The following is a 6,164-nucleotide window of genomic DNA, read 5'->3' as shown; positions in this document are numbered from 1 at the left end:
CTCTAACATTGCCTAGGATCAAAAAATCCAGAGTGACTCTGGGGCAGGTGGTATGTTTGTATCCCAAGAGCGTCAACTGGGGGTGTCACTGACAGCCTGGGCAGGTCTGTGCTGTCTCTCTGAAAATAATCAGAATTTATTTAACCTGAAGTGTAGACCCATAGCCACCCAAGTGTGGCCCCTCTCACTCCCACCTTGCTTCATACTAGGGGTAAAATTACCTATTTTAAGGTGGAGGGAAAGAGTGATTTCAGCTAAATTATTACATCTTGAAAAACCATCCAATTCCTACAAATAGAGATGTAGTAAGACTGGCTGTTTGATGGGAAATAATGGTTTATCCCTCATAAAGTGGTAGCAGGAGCAGACCTCAGGAGGGGGCAGCTCATCAACTGCACCAGCTTCCAAGGAAAATGGAATGTCTTCCATAAATATTTCTGTTGTGCCATACACTTCAGTTTGGGGCTTTTCTCTCATGCTTTAGTTTTCCTGACTGTGTCAAATCAGCCGCCGTGACCGGCAGAATTCTCCACTTTGCCAAAACCAAATGCATTTGTAGGAAGCAGATTTTTGGCTGCCGCTTTCAAAGGAGCCTGAGTAAATTAAAACCACCAAAGCACATTTACTCTGTCCAGAAAGAAAGTCCCAGCTTTCAATTTTTGCTGTCTGTCACCCAAGCCAGGGACACCCAAACAAAGCTTTAATTTTCCTCCTCCTTCCTCAAAAGGCTTTATTTACCTATATATTTTTCTGTGCCCTGCTGACCTCTGCACTGTTTTAGGCCGTGGAGTTGCTTTACCAGAGCAGGGCAAACACAAATTTAATGAGCACCCCTTCTTATGTTGATCCCTGGTGCTAGTGAACAAGTGAGGTAATTGGGTGAGAGATCAGATCTGCACTTGAACTTTTTTTTTAATTAATTAAGATGCCCATGAAACTGCAGCTCATGTCATGGTGTGTCAGGCAGAGAGCACGGGGTTGCAGTCACTCTTGCAGCATCCCAGGTAGCACAGGCATCTCTTCTGTGCCCTTGGGGCTGGAAAGGGAGGCATCAGCTCCCACCAGGGCACACACAGCCTGACCATGGCTCACGATGGTACCACAGCATCTGCCACAGGAGGGTCAGAACACCTGGATTTATGGCCTGCTCCTGCAAGGCAAGGACACAGAGCACAGGAGATAAGCTTGATCCAGCACTAGATTTGCCATGATCCTCTGGAGGGAGACAAGACCTTCCCCACTGAGCCATGGAGGGAAACTCTTCCCTGTGCCTCGATGCAAAAATTCATTTTAACATTCACAGCCTTCACACATCTCAACTGACCCTGGAGCCTGACCCCTTTCATCCCTGTGTTCTGCTGATCTTCTTCCTCACAGAGCCCTGGGGCTGCTACCTGGAACTTACCCCGTGGAGCATCTCTCACCCCATTAAAAACCAGCACTGGGGTGAGGCCAGCACAGCTCAGGAAGCAAACTGGGAGAGGAGACACCTGGATCTCCATCAGTCCCCAGGGGTATTTGTTCAGCACCATCCTCATCTGCCTCTGCAAGGAGCAGCAGCTGACTGAGGTGCAGCTGGTCCTGGACCAGGGCATGTGAATCATTCCCACTTGGAGATTTTTTCTCCCATTCTGAACCAGGGTAAAAATACCTAAAATTTAAAAATAAACAGAAAAAAAAAATAGATTTTCTTAAATACAGATGAGCTCCTAAAGTATTTTATGCAAAGTTTAGGGTTTACCTTCTTACAGTCAACCTTAAGCATCCATGAGGGGAGTGAGCTGACCTGAAAAGCCAAAATTGATTTGGAAATGTAACAATGCAAGAATCTCGGCTCGCAGCTTGCAAAATTATAATAATTAATTATTTGTCAAAACTGAATCTTGCCTGCATATTGTTGCAAGGTCTCTGAGCTCTTGGGCTATTTCTGACCAAAAGAAAATAATGAAAAAACATAGGGAGAAACTTCCCCAGCAATATAATCCTGTGTATGTATTGGGAAGGCTTAAAGGACTGATTCTGCATCATTCCTTTTTGAATTTAGCTGAATGTTTCTCCAGGTGGGAAGAACCTCTGCAGATGTCCTGATTTGGGATGTGAGCTCTGCTTGTCCCCTTTCCTTCCACCAGCCCCAGCTATTTAGGAAAATGAAGTCACTGATATGAGAGTCTCAGAATCAAAACAGATTCAGGTTCCCCTCCTCACTTCCAGACAGAGATCTGACACTTCTTAACAAACATTTTAATTGGATATAACGTGGCTTCTTCCATCACAGGCATGAAATGCTTGGAGTGTAACACAGAGACGCTACAGCTGAGCTGTTAGAGGGGAGAAAAAGAGTTTTCCATCCCCTCTGGGTGCTGTGCCAGCCTGGTGCCAGGGCAGGGCATTCCTGGACAGCTCCACCCACGGGGAGGTGAAGTGTAAAAAGGGAAGCAGCATTTTGTGTTCTGTGGGGCAGACGGTCAAGTTGATTTTTTAATGCGTGAAAGGAATGCCAGACAAATGCACAGCATGGCACATAGGCCAGGAAGAGAATTTGCCAAATCCTTTAAAAACAGTGGTGGAAAATCTGGATGAAGTCTCCCTAGTTCTATTTGGAAACAGGTTATAGATCCGGATATTTCCTCTGCCAATCTTTTGCCCTTCCTATGGCTTTGTTTGCTGTGCCTCTCCTTGGTGAACCAGCTACAGCTCCAAACCCTCCTTAGCAAATTTATAAAGGTTTTATACACAGTCCTTGCAGGACCAAGTCCTAGGAGAAAATCAGTCACAATATTGAGGGTAAAAGTTTGCAGTTAAATGTCTTCTATACTGCAAGACAAGTCTATTAAGTGTTAATTAAAAAAAAAAAAAAAGGAAATACTAAATCAGAAAGTATCTAGTTATGATGTTGGGAGGCTGAAACATCTTTTTTCCCTTTTTTTTGGATCTTTTTAATTTTTTTGGCTAAGAAGGGGAAATGTACTTGATGGTGAATATGGGAATAAAGAGAGATACTTTTCTTCCCTGTTTTTCCTTCAAGAAAAATCATCATTTGCTGTGTAGGAAACACAAAAAATGCTGCCAAATATGAAAATAACCATCAGCAAGCAGATCCCTCCACATCTCCTTTCTCATTTAGCTGTTTCACGATGTGAAGAATTTTTAACGAGCTCTAGGTATGTGTTGCCACTGCAGCCAGCCAGAGAGATGCTCATTTTTGCTGAAGAAAAACCAAAGTGGGTGGACACAAGTGTGGGAACTGTAATTATTTCTGTCCCTGTGTTCCATGTGCGGTACTTCTACTGACATGACAATTTTGAGCAACATCAGGACATTTCTGAGGAGTTAATACATAAAAGATTAAATAAACCTCTCTAGAAAAGGAATGCAAATTAAAATCCACCATATTCTATTAGTTTAATTACAGTAGCTCTGAAACATAATTCAATTAAGCTTGAAAAAAGTCAATTACAGAACTTTCCTGCTGGTTTTTACGAGCTGTGTTGATTTTTCTTTTCCTCCCTTCTTAGCCCTCCATGTGCCCCTTGCTGGGTTTTTACGATCTGTTCTAGAGCAGCAGAGTACATCTAATTTTTTTTTTTTTTTCTTTTGACTGAAAAAAAAAGCTATTTCTCTGCGTAGGTCTGCTCTCAGCCCAAATCCACAGTGGAAGGATAAGAAGAGGTTGGTGTAATAAACAACAACCCCCAAAAATGTCAGCAATGCAAGATCAAACAAACAAAGAAATCCCCTGCTCTGGCGCGCGGCTGCGACGCTCCCGCCGTGTTCCAGGCTCCCTCCCCTGCTCCCCACAGGCTTTGTGGGGGCTCTTTGCTCCCCAGCTGCTCAGGCAGCAGCATCCACACCGGCCCTGGCTGTCCCAGGCTCCTGGGGAAGGGATGCAAAAGCTGAGGCGCACAAATTGGGACCCCCATCGCTTGCCAGAGTGGAATTATTGCACCGGTTTCACTGGAGCACAGCTGGGAACAGCACTCGACCCCCACATTGGTTTGTAAAGAATATACAATTTTCTGTACACTAACAAAAAAAATGTAATTGTATTTTTAATGTCTGGGTTCCAGGCTGGAAGTCCTCTTCAGAACCTCTGTAAGACACACAATAAACCCACAGCAAATTAAATGGTGCAGCTGGTGCTTTATGAATGGCCAAAGCCTTTCCTAACTGCTCTGTCCATTGAGTGGGGCCATCCCATAAAGCAGAACCTTAGATGTGTCTGTGCAATGGAAAATAACTTTTTTGTTTATTTTCTCATGCCAGGAGGAAGTAAATTTATTTTTTTTCCCCAGGTTCTGACCCAAGGTGTACAGTTAGCTCCAAAGTGTACCCATGTTTGTATGTCAAACCCATCTTGCAAAGGAACAAAGGCTTTTAAATTGCAAAAAGGAAATCAAAGTAATACACTGTACAGATCGCTGTAAAATTGAGCTGTAGTGTAAGACCTTGTGCTTTAGAATTCACTATTGAGGAACTCAAATGTGTATCATATTTATTTATTCTGGTAGGTAAATGAAGAAGAAGAAGAAAAAAAAGAGTTTATATTCATTTCTGAAAAGCTGCAGCATGATGCTATGTACCAATTGTGCCAGTCCTGCTTTCTGTAAAATTATTGCCTGTTTTCATACTCTGCTAATAAAAAGGAAAATAAAAAAACCAAGAAAAATGCATTTTGTGAATCATTCAATAACCTGAGGCTGGGGCCACACAGAAAAAGCTTCACAAGAAGGTGCTGAATATCAACTTCTTGCTGTTGGGGTGGCAGATGAAAATCCCCCTTGGCCATAAAACACCACTGCAGTGGCTGCAGCACCTCTTGTCACCCTCCTGCACAACCCAAGGAAAATTCCTGCCTGCTGAGGTGAAGATAGGGAAGACCAGACAGCACATCTCTAAAGGCATTGGTGCACAGTAAATGGGACCACTCTCAAACAATTGGGCTTTCTGTTCTTTTGGTGGAGGTCCTGTCCCCGTTTCTACACCTAGCCATGTGGGGCTGTGCTCCAGGAGATGGCAGAAAAGCTTCTGCAAACTTGTTCCTGCACCTCCTGTTCCTTCAGGGTTAGTTTGAACTTAAAAGGTGAAACTACTTCATGCCAAGAAGTTGGTAATTATTTAATGGGATTTTCACCTTGGGTATAGGCACAATTTGATGCCTGGTGAAGCAGATAAAAAAAAAAATTCTGAGTTTATCAATATTTTCCTGAAGTCATCTGATAATCAAGCTCTTTTTAAAATCAGATTATTCCATTTCAGAATGTCATCCCCCATTAATATGATTTCCCAATTTATTTTCACAACTGTAGAAATAATGTAAAGGGAAACACATAGAAGGGGGAAAGTAATCTGGGGGGAAATGCAAGTGCATTTGCAACAGTGATTAATAAGTTTTTAGACATTCTCAAGAAAAGTGGCTTTTTCTTAAGCCAGGCAGAGAACCAGAACAGTGGGAATGTGGGCAGAGACTGCAAAACTTTTAGTGCTAATAGTTTTGACCCAGTTCCATCAGTGCCTTTGAAGACTGTTTGATCACATGCACCCAAAACATCAGCCAGCCACAACTGCCCTACACTGCAGCCATTGCTGGTTTTTTTAAATCCACAACAAGAGAAATATTAATCATTAGATCTCCTTTTCCACTGCAGTTACAGGTCTGCTTTGAATATTAAAAACCATGTGGGTGAGGAGTGTCTGTGACCATCAAGGACACCAAATTGCTCAGTAAATTCCTGCCTTCACAAAGAAGGAAATAAATGGATGAATTATGATCACGTCCTTACACGTGGTTATCTTCAATTAATAACTCAAATTTTCCCTCACACAAGGCTGATGAGGTAAATTCAGCCACCAGCTAAAACTGAAGCCCAAACTTTCAGGAAGTTTAAGGTGGTGCTTTGGCCTTGAAGACCATGTCCTAAAGTTATCAGGAGGTTTGTTCCAGAAAAATACAATGTGAGGGGAAAAATAAGATTTGAAAGAGCTCCAAAGCTCAGTATTAACTGCACATGTGGCATTTTGATCCATTTCCATAAGGCATAACATAATATTTGCTAAAGAAGGAGGAGGAGGAAGGGGAAAAAAAAAGTTAATATTCTCCTTTGGATTCCCCATTTGCTGATTACTCTGCAAGCTGTGTAATTGGGTGTCTCTGGCAATATGATGAA

The sequence above is a fragment of the Ammospiza caudacuta genome, chromosome 7, assembly GCF_027887145.1.
Source record: "Ammospiza caudacuta isolate bAmmCau1 chromosome 7, bAmmCau1.pri, whole genome shotgun sequence".
Classification (NCBI taxonomy): Eukaryota; Metazoa; Chordata; class Aves; order Passeriformes; family Passerellidae; genus Ammospiza; species Ammospiza caudacuta.
Note: the sequence above shows the minus strand (reverse complement) of the source record.